At 40.4% G+C, this 27,229-nt stretch overlaps 2 long non-coding RNA genes across 2 annotated transcripts in view; one reads left to right on the forward strand and one right to left on the reverse strand.

Moving 5' to 3' along the window:
* Positions 1–481: 481 nt before the first annotated feature.
* Positions 482–27,229, forward strand: part of LOC134515436 (uncharacterized) — a 29,208-nt gene continuing 2,460 nt past the window's right edge. Inside the window, exons 1-2 of the long non-coding RNA XR_010071012.1 lie at positions 482–912; positions 22,059–22,199. This is a non-coding gene — a long non-coding RNA (uncharacterized LOC134515436). The remainder of the gene's footprint in view (positions 913–22,058; positions 22,200–27,229) is intronic.
* The window catches only part of LOC134515438 (uncharacterized), an 81,443-nt gene continuing 78,421 nt past the window's right edge, over positions 24,208–27,229 (reverse strand). Inside the window, exon 4 of the long non-coding RNA XR_010071013.1 lies at positions 24,208–26,466. This is a non-coding gene — a long non-coding RNA (uncharacterized LOC134515438). The remainder of the gene's footprint in view (positions 26,467–27,229) is intronic.

Raw genomic sequence — 27,229 nt, forward strand, 5'->3', positions numbered from 1 at the left:
CGTCTCCCCTCAGGGCTCCGGCGGCCTCGTACCCGGCCGCCGCAGCCATGGCAGTGCGGGGCTGGGCCCACGGTCCCGCGCTTCCCCCAGACGTGAGGAGCCATCGCTCTTTACCCGGCTTTAACGTGTTCTTTTTTTTCAGTTGATGTAAGTAATGCCTGATTGAATTTATTGCTGATTAGCGTTGAGCATCAGTTTACACAACAAGAAATTATGTTTCGTTCAGTTCATTAGCATGACTAGTGTTTCGTTTATGAGCATATCACTAATGGTAATGACCAGAGTTGATTGATTTCTAATGTGAATATAATTACACAATGTAGGGGAATTAAAGGGAAAAAAAAAATCCACGTTTTAAATTGTTGGGTTTTTAGGGAGTGCATGTGGGGGCGACGGGGTGGAAAGGGAGAAACAAAGCAACTCGCTTCCGCGCAAACGATGCGGATGTAAAGATTAATAACTCCAGCGGGAGACGGCGAGTTTGGTCCAGAAGAAAAGGTCCAATGCCGCTAACTCTGGGAATAGTTAATGCACGCTCCACATTGCAAAACATAATTTCCCCTCTTCTCCCCCCGCAGGTACGGCTGGAAGCCCAATAAGTTCGCTGGGAAGCGGCCGTTCCGCGGAGCCGGCGGAGGCAGGGCTTCCTGCATGGCCGGGCAGCGGCTCCCCCCAGCCCGCCCGGCGGCGGCGGCGGGCAGGGCCGGCGGGCAGGGCCGCCGCCGGGCGCAGGGCAGGGCTGCGCCGTCCTGCGGGTTCGCCGGCAGCGGCTGGGACGGCGGCGGCAGTGCTGCCCCTGGCAGGGAGCGACTTGCCCGCCCCGCTGCCCCCCGGCCCTTCCCGGGAGGGGAGAGAGGGAGACCGGCGAGTGCTGGAGAGCCCTGGCTGGAGCTGGGTGAAGGGCTGCAACAGGTAAGGGCAGCGGAGCGGGACTGCGGGGGCCAGCCACCAGGTGGGATTTTAGAGGCAGGGAGGGAGGGGGCAGTGCTGTGAGGACTGCGGGAGAGCAAGTCCGAAGCAGTTTGTGTCCCTCAGCTTTGCCTCATCTGTGCTGTGTGTCCCTGAGGGTGACCTCTGGGACCGTGCTTTCCACTTCAATGGAAAGGTGGACTGGCAGGGGGGTGATCAGAGTGTTTTGCTGGAGAGATCTCCAGTGGTGTGTGCAGCGGGAGAGGCGGAAGACTCGGGTTGCGTGGGAACCCCTGTAGTGCAGAAATCCCGGGGAGAGGGGACTTGCAGAACTGGCAGGGTCAGTGGGGGAAGCATGGAGTATTGTCTCCCAGCTAAGGGTTGCCAAAAAGCCTCTCTTGTCGCTTGCCCAGAAAGAAAAGAGGCCTTGTGTTTTTGTGGAGAGTGAAACCAGCTGTGTGCCTTGCTGGGGGGGAAGAGGGCTTGGGCAAGGCTAGCAGTAATCAGTCCCTGTGTCTTGGGGCATTGCTCCTCTCTGTGCTCTCAACGCTCTCACTGGAAACTCAGTATGACCTTGAGACTGCGTTGCCTGCACTGGGGATATCTGAATTAGGTGTATCTCCCCCACCTTCCACTAGGACCTCCAGGCTTCCTAGGATACAGGGCAATGGAGCGGTCCTGGGTTGGTAGAAGTGTTGATCCCAGTGTAAACAGCTGTGCACATGTGGGTGCAGAGCTTTCTCCCTCTGCCCCATGGCAACTTTGAGCCTTTTGTTGGACAAGTGAGGAACACGCCATTTGCCCTTCTGCAGCTTTATATCTGTGTTGATGGGAAGATGCAGTAATGGGCCATTTTAAGTTTCACCAGTTGCATTTATTTTCTTACAGTATGGCATTCCTAAAATTGAAACGGTTACAGTTCTGACCTCAGGACATGTCTGGGATGCTGAAAAGCCCTGTTTGGGGAATTTGCTTCAAGAGGGAGTTGTGGAGCTATTGGAGAATGGTTCTAGCATTGCACAGGCATCTAGATTTGCAAAAAGATTCCCAAAGGTCTCCTGCCTCTTGTGCCTAGGTTACTAACAAAAACGGGTTCAGTGTCGTGAGCCTCCCTTGCAGAATGCTGCTGCTAGCACTCTTGTTATTAGTGATCTTCTAATTTTTATTCTACCATAGTGTAGCAAGTCATACATACTTTGATCTTATACCTTCTCTTGTGTGCCTCCCTGCTGTATTTTGGAGACTAATTCTAGTCGGGGAAGACTGTTTAATTCTGCTAAGCTATCAGAAGACCCAAGGAAGAGATTTTGGAAGAGTTTGAGCAAAATTGAGACAGAAGATGTGAATAATTGTCATTCATATTAGTAATTTATGTTGTGTACGGTATTTTAGAAGAAATATCAGTGCATTAACTTCAGGTCTATTTCCAGTCAGAAGCGTTGAAAATTTCTTGCCAGAGACATCCAGCAGTAGTGTTATTTTTATTTTTTTGTCTATACAACACTCATTCAAGGACTAGAAGATCACAGGACTCCTGCTTTGTTTGCAGTTAATAGTCATCCAGCTTATAGTGGAAGTTCTCATTCCCTTCTTGCACTTCATGCTAATAAATTTTAATGTGCTTTTGATATTTTGGGCTTCAGGGTCATTCAAGTCAGGGCCATCCTCCTTGAGCTGCTTCTATACTGACAGCGTTTCCCAATGTTGTCACTAGTGAGTAACCCTTTTGAAAAGATAAATATTGTAGTAAAAACGAACATAATGCTTAACCTTTTCTTTTAATAAAAAAACCCATGCCACTAATTGCATGATAGTTGTTTTCAGTGTTGCTCTCACCAAAACAGTTCTATATTTCTCCTTCTGTTATCAAATAAAAATGTTGAGTCGTAAAAAAAAAAAAGTGTCGTATTGCTCACTCAACAGTTCTTTCCTTCAGAATTTCATGTAAAACACTGCAGGGTATTGGTCAGACTGCCTGATCTGCTAACCTGATAAATACCGTTTCCATTGAAAGAATGGAGAAACATTTTGTTCTTTCCCATGCGCGTGGTACTATTCCCAAATTCATAATTGTTAAAATCTGATCTACAGGACTTGAAATTTCATAGGTCAGATCTTCCTATTTTGATTCTCTGCAAATACTTGGGCGTGCATTGAGTCATGTTTTAAAACTGATTGTCATGTATCCATCTTTCTGAATGTTTTTAATCATTTCTTTACCTGTTTCTGTATTCTCAGCTGTCAGCAGAGCTGAATTTCCCTACAGTTCTGTTGGTTGTGGTGTGGGGAAAGAGAAGCTTCTGCCGTTTCTCTTAATCTCGTTTTATTGTTCCTTTGTTGTCTCCTTTCTGAGTGATTAATCTTGCTATTTTAGTCTTCGAAGAGCCTTTCCAAAGGCTCAATTGTTCTTACAACCCAGAGGATTGCAGCCTCTAGTTTTGAAATGCCTCTTTTGAAAGGGCGGGACCAGTTCTGTGCGGAATAGTGAGATGAGGCTCAGCAGTTGTTATATACATAACAGAAATACTAATTCAGGTAGCCATGCAGTTTGTCACGTGTCCAGCCTCTTGCAGTGATGTATTGAGCAGAGATCTTCACTGAGTTTCTTGCAATATTCCCAGGTCCCTCTTGTGGCTCGCTTAATTGAGAGGCCTGCTAGTAATTCACCACCATTAATACACATAAGCTAAATGCAAAGCTGGTAAGTTTATCGTGTACGTGAAAAATTGCACAGCTCTGACCAAAGTTAGAATTAAATTGTTCTCCCAGCCTGAGCTAAGACACCAGTGAGTCTTGAAGCACTGGTTTAACGTTACATTTTGACCCATGAAAGTTGTATTTATTTTCCTAATATATGTAGTGGAAAGACTTCATTGACTAGAAAGGGTTTTGGAACAGATATGTTGAGAGAAAAATCAGCTTCTCTCTATAATGGGAAGAGGAGGATCTTTCATTATTAAAGCAGAAGTGCCAGGGCTCAGTTTTCAAGATATGGTTTTAAATTCCAGTGGGTCATTAAATGAGATTTTTCTGCTGATGTAAATTTGCATAGCTGTGTTGCAGTGCAAATTCTTCCAACTTATTTTGCCCGTGGGATCTTATGGCAGAAGCCAGGAAACAGTGTTGGTACAGAAATACATCCCAGTCCTGTTATCTCAGTTGTTGCATGCAGCAGATACCCTTGCATGAGACAAGGATTATTTGGATAACTAGAACTTCATAAGAAACACATCCATGTTTGTTCTTCTCCTGTTTTATTTTTATTTGTCCTGTGGCCTTACATAACACAAATGAGTTCTTTTGGCTCTCCAGTGTTATCTGGTGATGGTCACATTAAGTTCCATCAGTCTGGGGCTTTGGGTTCATAATCTGTTCTAGTCCTGTGACAAACTTTTCCTAGTTAAAATATAATATTTTATTAAAGATGCAGAAAAAGAAGAAAACCAGTTAAAAACATTGAAACATATCTAGTAAGATATTTGTTTGAATAACATCCATTATTATTTTCTCTGAAATGGTAGATGGTTTTATAAAGGAACCACTTCCCCTCCGTCTACCAGCAGTCTTTTAGATGGTACTGAAGACTTGAATACTGTCCTGTGTGGGAAAGGAAATAGTTTAATTGGTCTGGAGCTGTTTTAAGGCCAAACAAGTGAAGTGCATACAAAAATGTGGAGAACACAGTATCAAGGACAGAAATAAAATTTTTGTTTGACTCATTTTTATGTCTTTTTATAGCTGAGATGGTCATGTTATAGTATTGGCTCTTCTGAAACCAGGCAAACTGATGCTTGGGTTCTGTAGCCCAACTAGTCAGTACCCGCAGGTTCGGTCATGACTGCTTTATGCTAATAACAGTGGTAATGCAGCCAAATCTCTTCGGTTGCGCTTCAGCAGCTGGGAAGATAAACGAGTCCTGTATAACCACAGATGAACTGTAGAATGATAATTTTAGTTTAGTGTTCAAGCATGTTTGTAATGTTCCCCATTTTGTAATATGTTTTGAGCAAAGCTGGATGTTGCAAATACAATATTGGGGTATTGTTTCTAAATTGATGTAACAAGGAGCTGGTCTGATTAGTGCTATTAGTGTCAGGATGTTCCAAAGGAGGGAGGGCTCTTTATTCAGGTTGGCTTCACATGTATTCTCCTAATTTGAAGTTGTGTGAATATATTTTATATTTTCTGAATATATCTGTCACATCCTACCTTAGTGGTGACAGCATATCATACCACACTGTGTTTCTGTCTTACTGTATCTACACTAGTGTCTAATGAATACTTCTGCACAGAGGCTGTTGTACATAGTGCAGCTGAGTGAGTTCCTGTCTGACTCAGATGCTTTTCACTCAGCCCTTTACCTCTGCAGCTTATGGAAATTTCCCTCCTGTTACACTCTGGCCAGGTTGTAGCTAACCCTATGTCTGTTCTCGGGGTCAGAGGAAGAGTGCAAGACACCTCTGTCTGCATCTGTGCAGCAGGAAAGCATTTTTGCAAGCTTGAAGCAAAGGCACTGTTGCACGGTAGGAAGCACTAAGCACTTTAGAGTAAGCAAGGTGATGTCTGGCCACATGTGACCGCATGTAGGAGAGTTTTAAACGCTTTGCCATGGCAGTTTACGTTCTTGCCCACAGCATTGGTAATGTGCTGTAGATGTACAGTCCTTTCTATCTTGAGACATTTTCTGTACATTCTTTCTGATGCAGTTGGTCATCTGCTGAGTTTCCTCTACCGGTTGTGCAGCTTTTTGGTTTTAACTGTTTTAGTCATCTTTCTTCTCATAAAGCCCAATCCCGCAGCCTTGCCAATCAGGAGACAACTCTCTTTGCTGTCTTAACTCTGGGCCTGTCTTTTTGTATATCTGCTTCCTATCTTTTCTGAGATTAACTTAAAATAATTCTTTCCTTTAGTAGCCATTTCCAGTTTTCTCCACTACCTTTATAGGTTGTTCATGCTGTGCTTTTTCTTCTCTAACTTAATTTTTTTTTCTTGTTTAGAAGAACCCTGTTGATACACAGTATTAGGATCTCTGCTGGAAACCAGTAATATGTTAATTCTGGCTGAAGTATTGGCTACCTATGTCTCTCATTGGTTCCTCAGGAAATGATGGAGAAAAAGTATTGATATATATAGTTATTCTGTTGAGAAACGTACAGTTTTGCAAAACACTTAAGAATGTGCTTGATGTGAAAAATTATGTTTATCCAGTTGAAAGCAACAAGGTGCTTCATGTTTTTAAAAGTTAAAGCACTTAAGCATAAGCTTACCAGCCATGTATGCCTTCGGGCTGGATAATAGAAGAAAGAGGGTTGTTTTGTATTTAAACCAGCAGATAAGAGTGGCCTTTTAAAAATGGGAACATTCTTTTAGAAGGAACCACAAGCAACAGCCAGCTACTCCTACGGTGGATCTTGACAAGATGGCAAATGTGTTTTCGTGAAGAAAAAAAGACAGATGTGGAGGTTTGTTCCGTATTTGCATTTAAGCCCAAGTTAGCAAGTTTGTTTCTTTGACTAATAAGTTACTTTATTAAATGTTACTTTATTGACAGTCATTAGCATACTGCTGTGCTGTTAAGTGCAGTAACAAAAACAAAGGAAAAGGGTTGCTCAGGATTGTAAACTTATGCAATAGCTGAGGTATGGTGTCTGTTTTGCTGCACCAAGGAGGTAAATCGTACCTGTTTTCTTTGGCTGGCATGGTTTACTTTATTATCCGCACAGGATAGGACAAATGGCTCTTCCCTCTCCCAGTTATGCATGGCATAAGAGCCCAGAAGAATTACCCTGTTGGTAGCTTCTTAAATAAGCATCCATCCCGGTTCATGACTGAGCATGAAGTTTCCCATGGTTCAGAGTTTAATGTTACAAGGGAATAAAATACTTCTCACTAAATAATAGTGAAAACACAGTAGGAGGTATTTTGTTCAGGGAATACAAGCCATTGTCCTACCCTTGTCCAGAAAGCAACATACATCAAACAGAAGACGTCTTCCTTACATTCTAGCTAAATCAATGTTATTTCTTGCAGAATACTGCTGCTTCCGTTCCTAGAGATAAAAAAACATAGCTCACTGTCAGTAGATAATTCCTCTGCTTGGGCTTTCTGTCCTTGACCAGTAGAAGTTTCTATTTTTCTTAGACAAGGAAGACTTTCTTTATCCCCGGAAGATTAAATTGCCTTGCTGGCAAATCTGGCTCACTGAAGAAACGGAGGAGGAAGAGCAGATAGGGAAGAAATAGAAAATAATTTCAGGGTATCTTTATAGTCTCCTACTGTTAGGATGTCAATTACTATCATATATCACGTATATCACAAACTTGTCATACCATGGGGTATTTCTTCTTTTTTTTTATTTTTTTTTTTCTCCACTGGTAGAAAATTTATCAATTATCCATAGGAAATCTTTTTTATTGCTGGACTCATCTTTAAAGTATAGCCACGATGCTCAAATGATTTACTTTTTAACGTCCAATTCAGAAGGATAAATATTAAAAGATCGTAGTTTTTTAATCTAGTTGTGCATTCCGCGGTAATTATTGCAGAAAATAATGCCTGTTTCAACTTTTTTCAGTGGGTACTGCTCTGTTTTAAATACTGTTACCTCACACTACAAGACTGCTAAGAAGGGTAGACTAAGCAGTGTATCCTCTAACTGTGGTCTCTGATTTAACGCTGCAACACTCCTTTTGATGAGTGCAGAGTGCATTCAGCTACGGTAAACATGGGTTTTCCAAAACGGTGTATAGGAGTAGAAAGAAGGTTAACGAACTGAGAAAAAAATAATTGCTTCTCTAATTGACAAAAAGGTCTGCAGGGAGCCAGCCAGGCTGTGCACAGGTGAGGCAAGCAGGCTGTGGTCTGTGGTCCTGGGTGGTGGTTAGTTATTGATGGCTGTATTAGGCATTCTGATTACTGAGAGACAGCTGCAGTGGGCTTAGCTCGTAGCAGTGGTTTTTTTGCCTCTACAGCAATCAGACTTTCAGAGTACCAGGAAAGACGGGAAGCACTTATTCACAAAATACATCAACTTGCAAACTGTAGGTACGGATCTTCCCTTTGCTGGGTGATGTGGGAACAAGAACTGACATAACTGTGTTCCTTGGAGCCCAGGTATTCATGCCACCCTTGGAAGGACAGTGCAGGTCCATCGCTACACCCTGGGAATGCTTTGTGTGACCATCTGAGAGTGGCTCCTGTCCCGGAGGCTTTGCTTTCAAGCTTCAGCATTGATTGTGGCCAGAGAAAGTTTGTTAGAAGGGCTCCCAGCTGCCACTGTGAACAGAAGACACAGCGTGGATAATGAATAGAGCTGAAAGGTGAGAGGTGTCTTCTAGTTCAGCTCTCCCTTGGTCAAGTTCTCCCTCCTTGATCCGCCTAGTTCTTATGTTGAGTCAGTCCTCAATTTCCTTTCAATTAGAGCTCCATCCTACTTTTCTGTCCCTTCCAGTTTGTGGAGTTTTATCCTTTCTCAGTTCTATTTCACTTGTATTTCTTCTTTGCTTTCACGACTCAGGACTTTTTTTTCCCTCTTTTCCTTCATGCTATGTCATTTCTTCTGTCTGGAACAGTGTCCTCCTTTTCTGAAAGGAAGCATCAGTCCAGTGGGAGCATTAAAGGAGAATTTTAAATAAATTCATAGGGAGTCTCAACCCATTGCAAAAACTGTAAGAAAATGGCAGAGTTTCAATTATAGCGAGCTTTATTTCTGTACAGTATAATGTAATTCATAATGTTATCAATATCTATAAAAGCATGAAGAAAAGACAGCAGTAGGAGTTACAAAAAAAACATAATAAGATCAAAAGCCTTATAAAAGGTATAAAATTAAACTTCAAAATACTGTAGAAGAGGAGGAGGGGCCAGGGCCAGAACCACAAATCACAGGCTGTTACGGAAAAAAACAACTTTGGAAAGATCTAAAAGTGAAGCCAAAAGATGGAGGAAGCCCCCCAAACCATCAAAAAAGCAGCCCATATTAGCCAGTTCTGGCTGAATAGGTTAGGAACTGAAGAGGAAGGAAATGCTGAGCAGTTTTGGTTTATATTGTATGCTGAAAGAGAAAATAATTACAAACTTTCCTCTGTGTAAAGGGGATCAGAGAAGCACTGTCAGTTTGACTATATCGCTGAGACTGTTTAAAAAACAAAACAACCAACCTCTCAGCTTTTTCTTAAAACTTCGTCCTCTGTCTTCAAAGAACAAAAAAACAACGAAAAACCCCACAAAATGTAAATATCAAAAATCATCAGTCAAAAGGACAGATTCTTCTTTAAACTTACTGTGTTAGCAGTTAGATCACAAATTCTCTTCTCCTAAAATGAATGCAATAAAACCATAGGGGTTCCCTTCCATACCGCCTTGAAAGTAAATAGTGCAATGGAGAAATACATGGATAAAGTCTTGCATGCTCTACTCTAAGTCAACATTGCATTTCTTACCAGCTTCAGCTGCTATGATACGGATAACCTCTGTATATTTTCCCCAAAGTGGAACAGTTTCTGCCACCAGTATGGACTTCCAACTTGTGGCATGAGCACAGTGCCCTGAAGGCTTACAGCGTTTTGCTTGAAATAGAAGCAGAACTGATCGAGATTTTGATGAGGGAACATGAGTAAGATAATGACAGGTTGCATCAAGAGATACACCGCATTTAGTTTCTTTGTCACAGGGATGGTTACCATTATTTTGCCCTGCAGCCTATTTTCAGGTTATTGGAATCTGCCTGACTTTGCAAGTTTATTTTGTTGAGGCAAACGATGATTTGCATCAGTTCTCATGTGTAGGGATCTCTGCTTCATTGCCTAATACAACTGTTACCTTAACTGTTCTGCCTCGGGCCAGTGCAGCGTTATGGATCCTCACATTTGAAACAAGGAATGCTTCTTCCAGTTACAAGACTAAACAAGTGATGCAATGGGTGAATCTTTCCTTGTGACTTGTAAGAGAAAGGATGCTGTTCCCTTGTTCCCAGTTAACTGAACTGTTTTTACTCAAGGACAGACTCAGTTCAGGAAGTGATGAAGAAACCTCAGACAAAACAATGGATTTTTAATTTTATTAGTGTCTTGGGTTATTCCTGAGTCGGAGTTGTTACTTCTACTTGGGCCTAACAATGCCTACTTTTTTCTTTTGCCAGTAAAATGTTAGCCACCTAGGGCTATTGCGTGTTACTAATATTAGGGTATTCAAGACTTTTTCCTTGTCAAATAAGCAGATTCTTGGTTTGGCTTTTCAAAATTCAGATGTTTAATTTTGCTGTTGTGTTTTCAAAATGCCATCTCAGTAAGCTGATTAGTTTGTGTTTGAGTTTCTTCTAAGTGTTCTTCTGTGGAAACTGGGCAATTGGAGATAAGATATCTATCCCAGGCTAGAGAATTAATGAGCAAAAGCTGTGACCATTCCCTGATAGGCCCTAGTGTGTTTCAGGTCTGTGTTTTCAACCCCGCAGATCCTGATGTAATTCCCAGCTCTTGGGTGATACCAACAGCTAATAGGAACTGCTCTTGCAGAATTCTGCTAGCCATAATAGGGTGGACACTGTATACGAATAAAACCAGCTCGGCTTTATTACGTGGCTTGCGTGCCTGGTAATGAATAGAAGGAAGGCGCACTCCTTCACGAACGGCAGAATTTAATATAGTCTCTTCTTGGAGTTGCACCAGTGGGACTGAAAGTTTATCTCAGCATTCCAAGGGCAATAAAAATCTAAATTTAAACTCAAAACGTCTTACTGGGGCAAGGGTACCCGGAGGCTATGTACTGTTCAAACTTTGTTTAGGTCATAACTGCTTATGTAAACTTAGGTTATACCAGCTAGTTAGGTTTTATGTTTTCAAGCAGTACTTCTGTTACTAGGAGAGACATAGCAAGTGGAGAGGATGCATCAGAAAGTTCAGCTTTGCTTTGCTATTCCATTTAATTCAGCTTCTTACAGCTTAGTGCACAGCGATGTGAAGAAATTCCTAGCTCTTAACCTTCATTGTACAGACATCTTTAGATCTATTCTAATTCATTCCCATAGTAAGACATCTCAGACATTTGGAATTTAAGGTAAATATGAAAGGAAGAAGTGAAAAAGGTATCAGCTGAAAGCTGGCTATAGCACAGATGGGAAAGACTGAATATAAAAAGTAACCAGATGCTGGCTGGTGGGCTCTGTGTTCAGAGTTTCAGTGGTGGCTTGTTCTCTTTGCCTGTAGTTTTAAAGGTGGGCATGGGGAGAGGAGAAACTGAAATGCCATTTTTGCAACATGAATAAGAGTAAGATTGGATAATCGAATCAACTGGAGATTTCCCTGACATTACATGAATGGTCTGGTGGCAGGGACATCTGTGAAGCACTGTATGAGATTACAAGTCACCACAGCTAAATTCCAACACCCTCATTAACTCTATTCCTTCTGGAAAGGGTGTGACTGTTGGATTTAGCCACTGTAAAGGAGAAGTGGAGGTTGGAGGTGCATATGGAGGGGGGTAATTTTGTTGAGAAAGCTTGAGGGGAAGCGGTATTCTCACTTAGTGCCATTTTCTACCCATTTTCCACCTCTGTATCCCACTCGCAAACACAGGAATACAGCCGTGCTTCCACAGAGCAGGCAGGGAGGGAGTGAAGGAGAGCAGTTTCAACAGAGTTGTGCTTAGTGTCACAAACGCTTTCTCTATTCTGGCTTGCAAAGTCTGTCAGCCTGACTTAGCAGAATCAAATGTTTTGAGTTTTCTTGGGGCCAATATCAATGTGAGCGGCCACGGGATGTGAAAAGTGCTGTTGCTCTGACTTCTGAGAGAGAAACTGCAGATTTCCAAGCATTTAAAATACAATTTCTGGATGACTCTGGGTAATCATTAAAGTTACTAGCGCATGCTTATTTACTCCCAGTTTGTTCCTTCTTTGAAATAGTTGTACTGTGGCAAGCATGCCCAATATCTTCAAGGTATTTGATATAATGACAAAGATTAGGAATTACAGTGAATCAGGCTAAATTACATAAACATACCTCTTGTTATTCAGGAAAGGTCAAAAAAAATGTTTAAGTGTCTTGCAAGACTAATATGCATACGATGTAATCTCCAAAATTGACACTCTCTAAAACTATGGATAGGTACACAAAGGAAATAGTTGAAGAGAAATCCTTGCCTTTTATAAATGTTGAGATGTATTTACAAATCACCTTATGTAAGTCTCCTGATAAATGTTCCAACTTCTTTTTGTTTCTTCTGCATCTTCACTGCCAGTCCCCCTTTTTCATCAGCTCCTGTTTTATGTACCATTTGTCAATTTTGTCTGCCTTCCCAGATCTTCTTAGATTGCCTTTCATCTTTTGATATCTGCTTCACCATGACTACTGCATCCTCCTAATTTCCTACACTTTTTGCATTCACTGGCATTCAGCCATTAGCATTGCTAATTTTTTTCAGTCCCATAATAGTGTTTTAATACAGTTATAGGATCTAGTCCTTTGTTGTTTGTGCACTGAAATCCTCTCTAGTCAGATTTCCTTTAGTGGGCAGAGATGCAGGTTTTCCTCTGATGTCTGGTGTTGTCCAGGCTTCCAGCTAACAGAGCCATAACTGACTCAGCTTTCCTGAAAAATGAGATCGCAACATACTTCCTTCTTTTCCTTGACTATTTCACTTCACACATACTACATTTGAAGTTTTCTCATTAGTTTTATTACATGATTTTTACAAGATTGTCTTCACCAAGACAGCTTTCCAGCCATGAGCTAATGTTAGCTATTCCTAAGTTGCATGCCTGCATGTTTCAGCAGTATTTACCACCAGGATCTTAAATATTTATTATTCAGTAAGAATGTTACTTTTAACCACGGACATGCCAGAGCCTTTTAAACAAAATGTTGCTGTTTTGGATTGCATTAAGATTGGAAAAATATCTAGATGTTTCTAAACTTTCCAAATTTATTAGGTATTTATGAGAAAAAAGGTTTTTTGTTTCTCTTAGCGTCTTTTACATGTGTTGTTTTTGCTCCAACCCTAATTGTGTGGGAGCTATAGAACATACAGATTTTCAAAGCAAATGAAACATCAGCTACAGCTGTATAAGCTTCTCTGGGACATAGCTGTTTCATCTAACTCACTGAAGACATTGCTTCGGGGAACAAAAAATGTATTTCTTCTCTGTGGCACTTCATTATTTGGCTTCCTTGAAACAGCCAGTTAAGGAGCTGGTTGTTTCTGATGGTGCTAGCAGTTGCTGCAATCCGAATGGAGTATCTGACTGTGATTTTAAGATACATGACATAAATGACAGCATGGATAACTTTTCTGTTACATGTTAAACAACTTCACTCATTTGCTTCACAAAGGTACCTAAACAATTCCATACTCACAATTTAAAGCTGTTGGTATCATAATCGAGTACTCATCTAGTCTTACTTGCATGGCTTGCAATTTTTGGATTATTTCATAATTATTGTGTAGTCTTTATATTGCATGTTCTTCTCCATAATGCCATGGATTTATTTTACTCACAGGACCAACCGTTGCAACTCCTTACCATTTTAGATTTACTGCACAAGAGCAAACACAACAGAATTGTACAAATGGGACTGTGCATCAGAATGCCTAGTGAGATTTGCAAAGGCCTAGTTAAATGTCCTAGCCACATGCACCGAGATTTCGTAACACTTCTTGATTATATGTGAACATGGTGCAACTTATGGTGCTGCAAATGTGGTCCCCAGGAAATGTATAGAGGAGATGAAGTTAGTTATTACTTGCCATTAAAAATCGCAGAGCTACTAGAAAAAGAAAAATAATCATCTTTAGTATCTTTTCCCTTCTCTTAAATAATATTATAGTAATTATAATTTTAATATGTAAGTTCTTTGTGGGTCATTAGTGGTATAACTCTGCATATATGTGCCTGCTTCAGAAAACAATTCAGTCCATAATCTCATAACGCTGAATTCTACCTGGCAGTTTTATTTGAACCTAATTTCTTTTTCTTCTAATGCTGTTACCCTGAGAGTTATGAGGCAGGGATCGGCTGACAGCACCAGGGGAAGGATAGGTATTGGCAATGGCATAAAAGCAGAAGGGGAGGAAAAAGAATAGCTATTGTAGCATTTATCAGTATTCTACTAATAGTCTGCTCAGCCACAACTCTGGAATAAAATAGACATTCATACTGCAATTTCTTTCAAAGGTTGAAGCTATTCATCTGCAGGGTTACAAGACAAAAGTCTAAACGTTCCAGATATTATAGCTGTTTCATTGTATTGTTATAATAAGAAGAAACACCTTAAAAAACCATTGCCTTTGTGTAAATATTCCACCCCGTTCCCTTTGGAGGGAATGCAGATGCGGACAGCCATCCTTCCTAGAGTGCTTTTTGAAATAGTGTCTTTACATGTGAAAACAAAGTTATCTATAGCCAAGTATTCCAAACAGGTAATGGAAGCAAGGGGCTTTTAGTTTAGGGCTTGATTGACCACCCATGGAAGTGTACGAAAGGCTCTTGTTGTTTTCCATGGGTTTTTCATTGTTTCACCGAAGGAGCATGGTTTCACTGCGTGTAACCAGGTAGAGATATGCTCCACAAGAGCTCATTCTTTTTTTACTGTAGAAGAGATTTGAGTAACAGGGTGGGAAAGGTGTCTAGAGACAGCAGTCAAGTCTGTGAGTTCAGAAACCCACTGGACGTACTGCCATGTGAATGTACGTAATAGCCATGGAGACCTTTGTAATTCTGAATCTGGGTGGTAGGTGTGCTGTTAGCTGTGTTCTCTTTCAGTGCCCTTCCTGAATGTACTCTTTTTAGGCTGAAATAGAAATCCTTATTCACAAAACTGGTTCGCTCAGGATTTTTCAGGGAGGATGGTTTAGATCTTGGGCTGGATTCAGACCATCTCACTCGGGTATCTGACTGTGACCTGAGCTTGGAAGCTCTCTTGTGTGGAGACCATTTGACTTGGCTTCTGCAGATGTCTCACTCCTTCATGTTAGAGTGTTTCTAGGGCAGATATTTTCCTAAATTAGGGACTTCACCAAAGTACCGTCTGCTAGGGGAATGGCATTGGCCTTGGCAGTAGCAGACCCGTGACCTATTGCTACTTTTCTATTGTAGGCATTACACTTACAAACTTAAACAAAGTCAGCGTTTTCCTTCAGATTGTGACATGCTTCAGCTTTTGTCCGAGGTCTTATTTAAAAGAGCTCATTTTCTCCTTTGGTACGATGTGATTGTTAAGCAAGGAGAAAGAACTTCAGTGAATGATAGGTTGTCAAAGACGGCATTTAAAAATGTCCAAAAATACTCCTCAAAATGGGTTATAGTTACCCAACAGTTTCCTCAAGAAAAATGCGGAATTCATTAAAAAATTAAATGCGTTTTGTGTACTCAAATATTTCATTTTTGTGTTAGTGAAGTCAGGCAGTCTGGCTTGTTTCAAGTTTTAAGATGTGTAGAGAGGATTGCGAATTAAAAAACTCTTAACATTTTGCATTGCAAAAATGAGCTATTATTTTAAATTCTGGTTGAGAAAATGAGCTAGAATGTTTTACTTATTCAGAAAAGCTGTATTTTCTTACAAATATTTAAACTAATGAATTTGTTATTTTGAGAAATTCTGTATTCTGAAATTAAACTGCCATTGAATTTTCAGTTGGAATATTTTATTGTTATAATTGTAGAGCAGAGACTGGGAACTGGGATCCTTCATAAAACCTATTTAGTCAAAATATTAGAACACTGAAGTGGGTTCAGATTACATTCGAAAGCACTTGTCATATTCACGATCATTGGCGGAGAAAGGAAGATGAAAAAATAAGTAATACCGTGTCAGTATTTCCAGTTGTAAACTTCAGATATTATTATTCCATTTATTACCTCATTTGTTCTTCTATAGTCAGTCAGGTATGTTGGATTTCTGCAAGCTGAGTGAGAACATTTAAAGAAAATAGTACTTTCAGGTGGAGTGGTTTTCCATGCTTAAAGTTAAGGGTGATAATTGCACAGTATTTTTAAGCATAAGCGGTATTTGGTAACTCTGTAGTAATTACACTAATGTCTTCTAGTTTTCTCTGTTCTTGCTAGCCAGCCCTTGAAGGGAAATATTTTGTGCGCACGTTTCTGTTGTCTGCCTTGTGTCAGAAAATGCATGTAAAATGCTACCAAGTCTGACACCTACTTTGTCTCCAGTGTTTTCCTTGTGTAAATAGCTACCCAGCTGCATGGAAATAGGAAAATGCCTCCTGTTTCAGACGAAACTTCCAGCTTTCTGGAGGTTATTCTCAGTTGAAGTCAATGAAAGGGAATATAACTGGGCTTGTTTTATGGGAGATAAACAGGCATGAGAAAGCCTGGGAGATGGACGTAGCTCTCCTTTTTTTAGTGAAAGCTTCTGGCAAGTAAAACGCGTAGATGAAATGAAACTAATCCCACGGCCTCCCAGTTCATCTACAAGGGATTTTGCCATACACTTTTTTTTTTCCATCTGGTTTTATGGACAACATTGAGGTTTCCACTGTCTCAAAGTCCTAAGAGCAAGCTTTTGTCTCTTGGGTAGCTGAAGTTCTATTATGAATGAAGAATTTAAAATTTAACTGTAAAAAGGTAAAATTGAAACATAGTTACAAGAGACTAAGCTTTGCACTTTTGTTATTGTAATATTTTAGAAAAATTGCTCACGAAAGATTTTTCGAACACAGAAGCATAAGAAGATAATTTCCTTTTTTTGACATGCTTTACCTTTGCGAAGTTACTGGGCTGTTGACAGGTACAACAAGACATGTGCTACACTTACATGCTATTAGTGCACTAGGCTTTGAAAAATGTCTAATGCATTGGCATATCTGACAATTTAGGGTATTAGTTAACAGTAAGGCTCTGTAAATAGAGTGAATTTGAGCTACAACTGCTGACTTGAGCATTGAGTCAACATCTGCAGTACAGAGCTGAACTATATACAACTAATAATGCCATTTTATGCTATAGAGATGGAAGGTGGCGTTATACAGTGTGTATGGTTCGGTCTGAGAGCAGTGGTAATTGCAATATATTGAAGTTTTGCATTGTAATAAAAATAGAGACCATTAGTGGATACCATTTATGTCATTAGTATTTAGTGGCTGTGTGTTGCAGCTTTTTTAGTGCTCATAAAACTGTCTCTGCTTGCAGATATGTGACAGCACTGATATAAATTTAAATGTTTAGAAATCCATAAGACATAAAATATAGATAGTAAATAGGGGCATAACATTATAGACAGAACCTTAATAATTTGGCACACAAATGTTTATATATTTGCATGTCTAGTGCGGAGATTAGCATAACGGTGATCACATTTATACTACAGAAGAACTTGATTAAACAGACAATAACAAATAATGTAAAACTGAAGCACATCATGCAAAAGAAGCAAAAATAAATTCCCAAAAGGGAATTTGTGACATCGGAAGGTATATCCTCTACATACATCTGGTGGGATATTGATTTTTCTATTTATAGACTTTTTACTAGTTACAACACCTGTTCCACTAACTAGTACTACAGTTGTTCTTAAGAAGTGATTATATTAATTAACCAATAAAAAAGAAAATAAGATTGTTAGGGAACCCTAAGATAGAGGTTGGCTGGCACTTCTTTAACAGTAATGGAGCCAGCCAGCACAGGGAAAGTCATATAATGTCTAGACCAAACCAGCAACATCTTGGCAGGAATTTGGGGGCTGGTATGAGGGCAGTAAGGAATTGGCTGAGGAGAGATGTCTTCGGAGGGCGGGGTGGGAGGGAGTCCAGGCATATAGCACAGGGGGAGTTCCCTAAATACCAAGCGCTATATATGAGCCAAGTGGGCCAGCCACAGTGTTTGGACTTCCCAGTGTAAGGTTTTTTGTTCAAGAAATTCAAGAAATTTGGAAGCCTGTTTGATTTCCCTGCGGAAGGTCTCTGGGAAAGCTGTCTTCTTCCTTTGATTTAAGGAATGTCACTTGGACTCTGCTGGCAGTTATTCTGGGATCTTCAGGAGGTTCCCACCAGGGTTGATTTTGCCTTTAGGAAGTTCCCACCATGGTTAATTTTCTTTTTAGAGACTACTCATTGTGCTTTACTGTCCGTGGTTTCTGTGTCAGTGATAGATTTGAAGCAAGAGATTCTGAGACTTGTCTCCTGCACACCCCATCCCCATCTTCTTCAGCGCTGACCTTTACATGCTGGAAACACCCTGGAGGTTTGTCGCAGAGCTCCCGGGGGATTTGGAAATCAAATTCCACAGCACTAAAGGAGAACACAGAAAACTATAAAAACACGTCAGTCATTAGGAGTGAAGTGACAGGAAGCAGTGTTAGAGAATGAATCTTTCCAATTAATTTTCCTTTCAGAGCCCTTTTCTCAACATTTTTAATTCTAAGTGTGTATGACTGCTTTGGCAACATTAGTTGTGTCTTTCAGAAGAAAAGAAAACCTTTGGTAAACCGTCTGAATCTCTTGACTAAACAATGAATACACCCTAATTGTTTTGTATACTTGTAGTTGGGTGGGAAAAAATGAGAATACGAACGATGGTGGGAATGTACGTTTGCAGAAAGCTTACATTACTAGTTGTTAAGGTTAGAAAATGAGATGCTTTTCAGTAGCTCAAGTAATAAGCAGAAGTGAAACATAAGCTTTCTCTATAGCGAATATAAATAATTCTTTCTGTGTCTCCTGGTATTTCTTACGATCTAACTATGGAAAGTGTTAAACAGGAAATCTTATTGTTCCTTTACAAAACATATTTTTGTCTGTTTATCTGTTCAAAACAGACTAAAATGTAAATGTGTAAAAGCAGCTTCAAAGCAGCCATTTATATTCATCTGAATTCTGAAATCTGTTTGAAACTTTTGGTTTTATTTCTGATCGCGGGATTCAGTGTCACTTCTTAGCACATTGAATACTGATGGCTTTGAAAACATGATATTGCACAAAGTGATAACTTGGCAGTGCGCGCTGCCCTGCTGAGAGACAATTCTAAAGGAAAAGTGGTTTTTATGCTGGCATTTTGGTTGATTTTAGAATTAGAGTAAATATTAAAGAGCATAAAAAAGCTTTTAATTCTTCTCTACGCCACTAAATTGCTTGTTACCTTATTTAGCCAAGTAACAGCTACCTGAGAGCCGAGGCTGCTTTCTGAATCCATTCTCTACGTAGAATTGTACTGAAGCCACTAAGGGACTGAAATCATAATGCAGGTGAACAGATGAGTTTTGCAGAAGAGAGTGTTATGCTTGACTGGGTCTGTGCCCACTTATCAAAAGCATATTAAAGGAAGAAGAGTATTAGAAGGATTTGAGAGGAGTGGGCTCTCTAGAACCTATTGTGTCGTAAGGTAGAAGGCAGAAGACTGTTTGGGTTTCTGGCAAAACCTGGGTAAATCTGAGAAAATGCCGTCCTTCAAGGTACTTGTATGTGAACAATTGTAGTAACTGTAGTTACCGTAAAGCCGGATGCTGAATCTGAGTGTAGCATATTCCATTAAGCAGGAGAAACAGATGTAGTGTTTTGAGTTGGAAATGAATGTTGTAAATGGTGGTACTTGAAAGTACCTGTAGGACTATGTAAAGCAGATTTTCTTAATTCTTGGTAATGTGTTTTCTCTTCCTGTATTTTGTTACATCTGTGTTTTTTTTACGTTCACTTGTGTTCTGCCTGCTAGGTGACACTTGATATCTAGTTGCTCTCTTGTACTGTCTTGTATCTTGCAGGTAGACAGTGTACCAGATTCTTACGGGGCATTCGGCCTTATTAGGTTACCCAAATTACTACAGGTCACAGCTGAGATGCATTAGTGGAATTTAATAGGAAAGCTTGCCCAATACAGGCTCTGCTGCTCTTGCTGCTTATTATTGCTTTCATAAGAAGCACAGGAGATTATTGAAAGATGTGTTTATAAAATATACAGTGCAGTACAGCTACACACCAGGTTTATGCCAAATTAGGTCTTGAACCTGAATGGATTCAGGCGTCTACTGCAGTGTAGATTACAGTTCACTGTGTGACCTCACACATGTAGGTTGGCCTCCTCCTGGCTTATTTAATCCATCTGCAAAATTGAGAAAAACAAGTACCTCCATGAAAAAACAGGTATGCATCTGGGCCCAACTGTCCTGGGTAAATAAATTACAGATAAAGCAGTGGCTCAACTGGAGAGATAATAAAGAGGAAATGTAAGTCTCTGTCTTCTACGCACATTTATCATTAACTTAGTGGCGTACTGTGTTTACATTTATTGGGTATGTTTAGTCTCACCGGACTTCCAGCAGAACAGATCTGGGGTCATTGTCTTTTCCTGCAGTTCAGGACATGAGAAGCACTATGTGGTTAGTCTTATTGGAGGGAACACGGGTAGCAGGCTTTCGTGACTTGCGAATGAATCAATAAAGCATGTTCCTGTAGGTTTCTGAATTGTCTCTTTCATTAGGAATGGAATTGGGCAGCTGAAGATCGATTTTTGTGGCAAATCAGAGGTTTTTTTAGCAGTCCTTCATTTAGACTGTGGATTTTTGGAATCACAGAGTTTCATCAAAAATATTATGCAGGATTTAAACTGCAACAAGAACTGTAAATAGTTTAAGTGTCCTTTTTCAGAACAGTTTTGTGAACTCAAAATCACATGAGAGCTGATCTTCAGCAATCCCCACAGCTGACTAAATCAGTGGAAAGCTGCTAAGCTCCCACAGGTGAGGAATGGCTCATGGAGTAGCTGACATGATGGCAGTAAGAGATACTTGGAAAGGAGGTGTTCACAAAGAAATTTTACTGTTGTCTAAGGATTTAGCTGAGAATTGTGTCTTTGTATATCATAATTGCTTATAACAGCTCTTGGCAGTTGCAATGTGTGACGTAACCTCTGCTTGAAATGCAGTCATGCTTTAGAACATGCTTTTTTAACAGGCTTATCAAGTAGGAATTTGTATTTGCAAATCCTGAGGGAGCTGGGGAAACATGGATGAGCCGGTGCTGAGCCCTGACAAAAATCAGCTGAATCAAAATCAAGAGCAGCATCAACAGTAATACTTAGAAGCACAGAGCTTTATTAAGAACTGATAAATTGCCAGGCATTACTTTCCACATAGATAATGGTATAAGACGTTGGCTATCAGTAAGTCCAAAGTCCATATTCCAAAACAAGTCTAAAGCAAATGCATTATCATACTGTGTATCATCATCTGTTATATATACTTAGCTTTAGCTTGCAGCTACGTATCTGCAGAAGATAACAGTGTTCTCGAGTAATTCTCTGGAGAGGCAGTTACATTCATTTTCTAGTAATTACTATGTAAGAATTGATTCATGTTACCTACATATAAAGCGTTTATGAATCATTCATTGCCTGCTGTAGACCTGAATCTCTGTTCTGCCCTGTTGTTCCCTCCTTGGGGCACCTGCGTAGACATCCTTCCTGGTTGGCTGTAGAAGCATGTAGAGTTACGTTTATCCCTGAAGGATACCCATAAATACTATACATTAAAAACCAAAATGTTAACAGCGCTGCTTGTGGTGCAGTAATAGATGCCAGTGGTACAGTGCCTTAGTGGGTGGTTTCTAGTTCAATTTTCCGTTACACACATAATTTGTGATGCTGCTTCAGCGTTGTGTCGCAAGCCTCAGTGGTAGGAACTTACAGGATCTAGAGGTCTGGCTAAGTTAACAGAAATCTGAGTAGTTTTTCAGAGCTTAATGAGAGGTGGACTTTTCTCTCAGCGGTTTCAGGTGGAAATCTTTCCCATTTCAGTGGTGTATCAGTTTTTGTAGGATGCCTTATCATCCGGGAGTAGGAGGCAGCGAGCTGAAGCTGTGAGCTCTCTGTCTAGAACAGAGCATGCCTTAGCTGGGCTGAACATCAGCAGCTGTTTCTGAGGAGCTTTCCTAAGCAGGGTTTGAATACTGCCTTTGATGTCCAGGCGAGAACGCAGCTTTAGCCATGTAGACTTCTCTGAAGCAATTAATAATGTAATAGCCATAATTAAGGGTCTGTCACACAAGAGAGTAAGAGAGGAACAAGAGCCTGATCATTATTCATTGTCATGTTTACAGGAGACGTTATACAGCTCTCGCTGGTGACAAACTGATAGCCGTCACTCCAGGGGGCTGTTTTTGCACTCACTAAAGGTGAATTGGTGTACAGTATTTATTTTGATTTTTCACAGGTTTCATTGCAAAGAAGCCCCAGAAACTGAAGGCTTTATTCTTTCTTACTCAAGAAGAAAATACCTGTTCAAGTCAGCAAGTAGTTTGATTGAATGAGGGCAGTGAAACTAGTCCATAGTGGGAATTTTTTAAAAAGCAAGGTGAGTGGTATTTTTCTTTCAAAACTTAAATGTGGTTAAATGAGAGGAAATGGAAAATCTGGTAAGCAGGTTGCCCTAAAATTAGAAGCATCCCTCAAAGCTGTGGGCAAATGTTGTCTGTGTTACTTGTCATCATTTCCTTATGAGAGTGCCCCTAAATAAAAGCATGTATTTGGATCCACTCAGGAGGAAGAGAACATAGAAGATGTCCTTGATTCTGGACTTTGATGAATCTTGTACAGTAAAAAAGACACACTAAGGATGCGAATGTATGCATGGGATTGCTTGCAGGTTTCTGAATGGTAGAATTCCTTGTGCCGCTGTTGAGTCCAGCTCACCCAGGTTGTAGTGCACCAGCACTGCCAGGGGCCCGGAATGCAGCCTGCCAAAGTGCTGTGCCGCAGAGGGAGTGACGGCCTGACACGCTCAGTTGAGGAGACAGGCTTTTAAGTGTGGGGTAATAAATGCTAGTGTAAACTGCAGAGAGGAGATGATGGATTTTCTGTTTACAGATTAAGACTGTAAGTATTTCAGGAAGATGTGTTTTAGTCAAAACTAAAGTTACATTCATTTTCTAGTATCCCTGTTTTAGTTACAGCGATTGATAGAGAAGTAACAAGTAAAAATCTGATGGAGGAGCTCAGACCAGAGTGTCTGATGGACTCTTTAGATCTTAGCATTTTTTAAAATGTTAAATTGAAACCTCTTTATGCTAGGGTTTGAATAGCACGTCAGTGGACTTGTAAACATCCCAAGTAGTATTAAGGTTTCAAATGGGATTGTGATGTTTGCGTGAACCCATGTTGCATGCCTGAGGACAGTTGGCCTTATAATTGTTGCTTGTGTAATGGAGATATCCAAACAGTGGACACAAGCAGTTAAAAAAAGACAAATGTGTTGTGGATGAAAAGAAAAAGGAGCATCAGTGAATATTACAAAGTATCAGACTAGAAAGGTAAGACTGTCACAGAAAGATAGGACTGTCTTATGGCATCAGTTCCACAGATGAGCATTTAATGCCCTCACGTAAATCCTGCTGACGAGCAGGACTGAGGGACTTCCACCGACTTTGGTGTGATCATTTTGAAGAACAGGTAAGTAAGTGATTCGTAGTGGACTGGGACAGAGAAGCGTGCTACTGACAACATGGTCACCTTTTCCATCTAAGGCTCTTTTCAAGCCCTGATAAAATTTGAACTATAAAGGCAAGTACAGAAGAAGAACTTGGTGAAGAAAAAAATCCAGAGTGAAAATTTTTTTTTTTTTTTGTGCTTTCCCTTCCTCATGCGGGCTTTGTATGAGCCTAGGAAGGGTACATTGAAGTGGCCTGCAGTTGGTGATAAACAGTGCTGTGGAGCTGTAGGGTGGAACAGGATTAGGGCCTTGACGGAAATGCCCCAGGGTGAAACAACAGCACTTCTGGCTGGATAGAAATATTTGCCAAAGCTTGTGCTTTGGGTTGGTATTTTGCTAAAACAGAACACACAGCCAGCAATGTTGAACTATGCTATTTTAATGGTCTTAGGCAGAAGTTTAAGTCAGTTAAAAAAACCAGATGTGTTTTAATTTTCTGTCTAGAAAAATAAAATGTTAAGGAAGGTAAAAATAAGTACTTACCCAAGCAAAATTCTTTCACCATTTCATGGAAATGTGTAGTCCTCGGGCATTTGTAGTGTTTTGAGATGACCTTACTCCCATACAGCACTTGGTTACTTCCCAGTTCTGCCTTACATGGTCACAGATTGGTAAGCTTCACAATCATCACAAGAATTAGTTGAAGACCATAGCAATTAAAGGTTTTTATGGCTTATTATCATATTCTAAATACTAAATGATTCTGACAAATAATCTCAGAGAGATTTTTTTGATATCTGACCTGCAGACTGTGCACTGTGTTTGCTTACATATTTAAGATACTAATATTTCTAGGAAGCTATAAGTTTATTAATTCATTATTATTTTATTGATGTCTTATTAAATGTAAATTAGATATTTGGGAATAATAATTTAATGGGACGAGGCAGGTGAGATTCCCCCAGGATAGTTTGTAATGAGGCTTCAAATTGTTAATAATCCTAAACTCATAAATAAATTATTAAGGGTGAAACAAATGCAAAAATACTGAAATAAGCTATGGAAATGTTAAGTGGTGGTGAACAGACATATAATCTGCTGAGAGGTGTGTGAGATACTCTACATTTGGCACTAGGTCACGTAAGTCAGAATCACATCAATGCTCCCCACTCCTTCCAACCATTTAATATTTAGGCGTGTATCTACCCCTCCTATCCCATTATTATGCTACGCCATTCTGCTCGCAGACGTCGTGCTTTGCCTGGGAACAGTGTTAATTTAATCCACTCAGCTGACCTCGGAGGCTCAGAAATGACAGGGCAGCAGCAGTCCAGAGCGCTGCAGTATCTCCTGCTGTTTGCAGAACTGGTGGGGAGACCGTGTACTTTTCTGGACAGTTGTCTGCAAACTCTTTTGGGAAAAGGCGGGGGCGGCGCTGGCTCTTTGACCACACTGTAAGTGTCGCGAAGGACACATCCTCTCACTTAGCTATCTTTCATCTTTTCCATGGAAGACACATTTCCCAGTTGCTGCTCTGATTTTCTTAAAGAGTTAGCAAGGAGACCATAGGTCTCCCTCAGATAAGGAAAGAAAGGAGAACCTACCCTTATGTAAGAAAAGAAGGGATGTAGAGAAGGCGAGGATTCTGTTACTGTAAGTATTTTCTGGATATTTTTTTTTTTGATGCCCAGCATCCTGCAAAGGTCTTAAGAGATCCAAAAAACACATTTCTTCAGTAAAAACATCACTGCTACCCTAGCCTTTAAAGATAGAGCTAAATCCCAGGGGAGTAACTCAGTATCATCCGTATTTTGTACTTGGTGAGTGGGAATTGCAGAAATGCTGCACTTCATAAAATGCTGCTGGTAATTTGAAGTATTAAGTCATGCAGCAGGTTAGTAAATGTAAAGACACTTGGTGCCTAAAATTAACTTTTTGATATTTCTCAGTGGAAGTAAGGGATACACAGAATTCTGAAAATCTGGCCCCGTGACCATAGTGTTACAGGTAAGTAGTGGTGACACAGGCATTCAAATAGGGGTTTGGATGTATCCAATATGGAATTTTGGCCCAAAGCCATTTTGGGTAGCTTGATAGATGGTTCGCCTGTAACATTAAAGCGGAGGGCATTCCTGTTACTCGTGTGGTGTTTTTGAAAAAAAGCCCAATTACATTTTTTTGGACCACGTACAAAGAGATGGCTTAGTCACTGGCTTGGACTTTGACCTAAAATTATATTCCAGGAATTTGACGGTTATTGAATGGCCCGAAGGGTTGCAAACTAGAAATTTGGCTTAATACAATGTACAGAAAAAAACACAAATATGCTGCTTTTCTGATGAAAGACCTTGGTTGCTAGGAAGAGAGTATTCAAGTGTTTGCTTATGTTTTCTGGGGTTTTAACAGTGTGGAATAAACAGCTAACACGGTGCCTTTTAAATGATGTTTTCTTAAATAGTGAAGCTGTAACCTAATGAAGAAATTGCAGTAATCACATTTCCTCAAAAATTGAGAATTACAGTATCTCTGTAATTAAAGTGCTGTTTTTTCAAACATAAATCTGTTGGCTAATACATTTTTATATATTTTTGTAATTGGAGATTTTGAAATCAACTTGCTGGTGAAAAACAGAAAATTCTGATGCCTTTCCCTAACAGGGTAAGGATAGAAAAGTCACTTGTGTGGTTTGCAACATCCATAGTAAAATGATGTTCTTTATGGTAGTTGTGAATGGTTATTCCCGTGCATCTACCAGGAGACCCGTGGATATGGAAAACAGATCCAGCTTGAATCCTTCTCTTTTTCCCTGAGGTGCCAGTCCAGCGTGGTCTGGTGGAACAGTTGGCGAGTTCCTGTCCATACAGTTGCTGATGCTTTTCTGGGGCGCCACATTAAGCAATTGCTTGCGTCACCAGATGCGTGTTCCTCCTCCTTCACATGCCTGCACGGGCTGGGCTCAGAAGAAGGTCCTGCCCTGCTCTTGACACTGTTTGCGCACTCCCCACATTTCTTGTGACTCATGGCAGCATGACAAAAAACCCTTCCCAGGCTCTGCTTGCTGCCACAGCTGTAGGAGTGCTGTGAGAGATGAATAAATGGTTTGTAAAATCCCTGCCACTTTCTCATTTAGGAATAAGAGAAGCCTTGAGGCTGGTTTCACACTTGGGCCTCCTCTTTTTCATGTTTTCTTGTCCTGCAAGAAAATAAGATATAAAGTACTTCAAACACAGCACCTTTTACCGCAGCTTTTATGCAGACAAAAGTGTTGTTATAATTGAGATAATTTATCTGTCTGTGTAAGAACTGAAAGATTGACTAGACATTAAGTAGGCACATAAGCTATTCGGGGCCCTCCATACCTCTGGGGTGTGCACATAAAGCGGGGCGCAGGGGACGTAGCAAGCACCCTGCAGCCTCCAGAGGCACCTACAAATGTACAGTTCTGCATTTGCCCTTGTGGCCCTTTAAAATGCTACTGCTGCTGTTGTTGCTGCACATCTTTATTCAGTGTTACATGTGGTGAGGTGGAGTAGAGGATAACATTTATAGCAACTGGTAATCAAAAGGAAAGAGGAAACAAAAGAAAAGGCCAATAATGCAAGACTGTCATTAAGTGCCAAATACAATTTGTCAAAGGTGTTCCTTCTAAATTAGATGGAGGCAGCATTTTATCCGATCAATATCACCTCAGTGATTCCAGTACAGTCTTGGTAGCTTTTGGCTAACAAATATGAAGAATTGTGGCATAGCCTATGCTTAAACAATAAGACAAAGAACTTTGTGAATTAGTAACCCTTGGCTGTGCTCAGAAATCCCTGTAAAACTGGGATTGGCAATGTCCAAGGGTTGGAGCAGATACAAATCACATCTATGGCCTGATTAGCTATGAAGCTGGCCTCATAGATCAGTCACAACCCGAAGTGCAAAGCTCAACAGCAGACTGAGCTCAGTAGTAA

This window comes from Chroicocephalus ridibundus, chromosome 4 (genome assembly GCF_963924245.1).
Source record: "Chroicocephalus ridibundus chromosome 4, bChrRid1.1, whole genome shotgun sequence".
In the NCBI taxonomy this organism is placed as follows: Eukaryota; Metazoa; Chordata; class Aves; order Charadriiformes; family Laridae; genus Chroicocephalus; species Chroicocephalus ridibundus.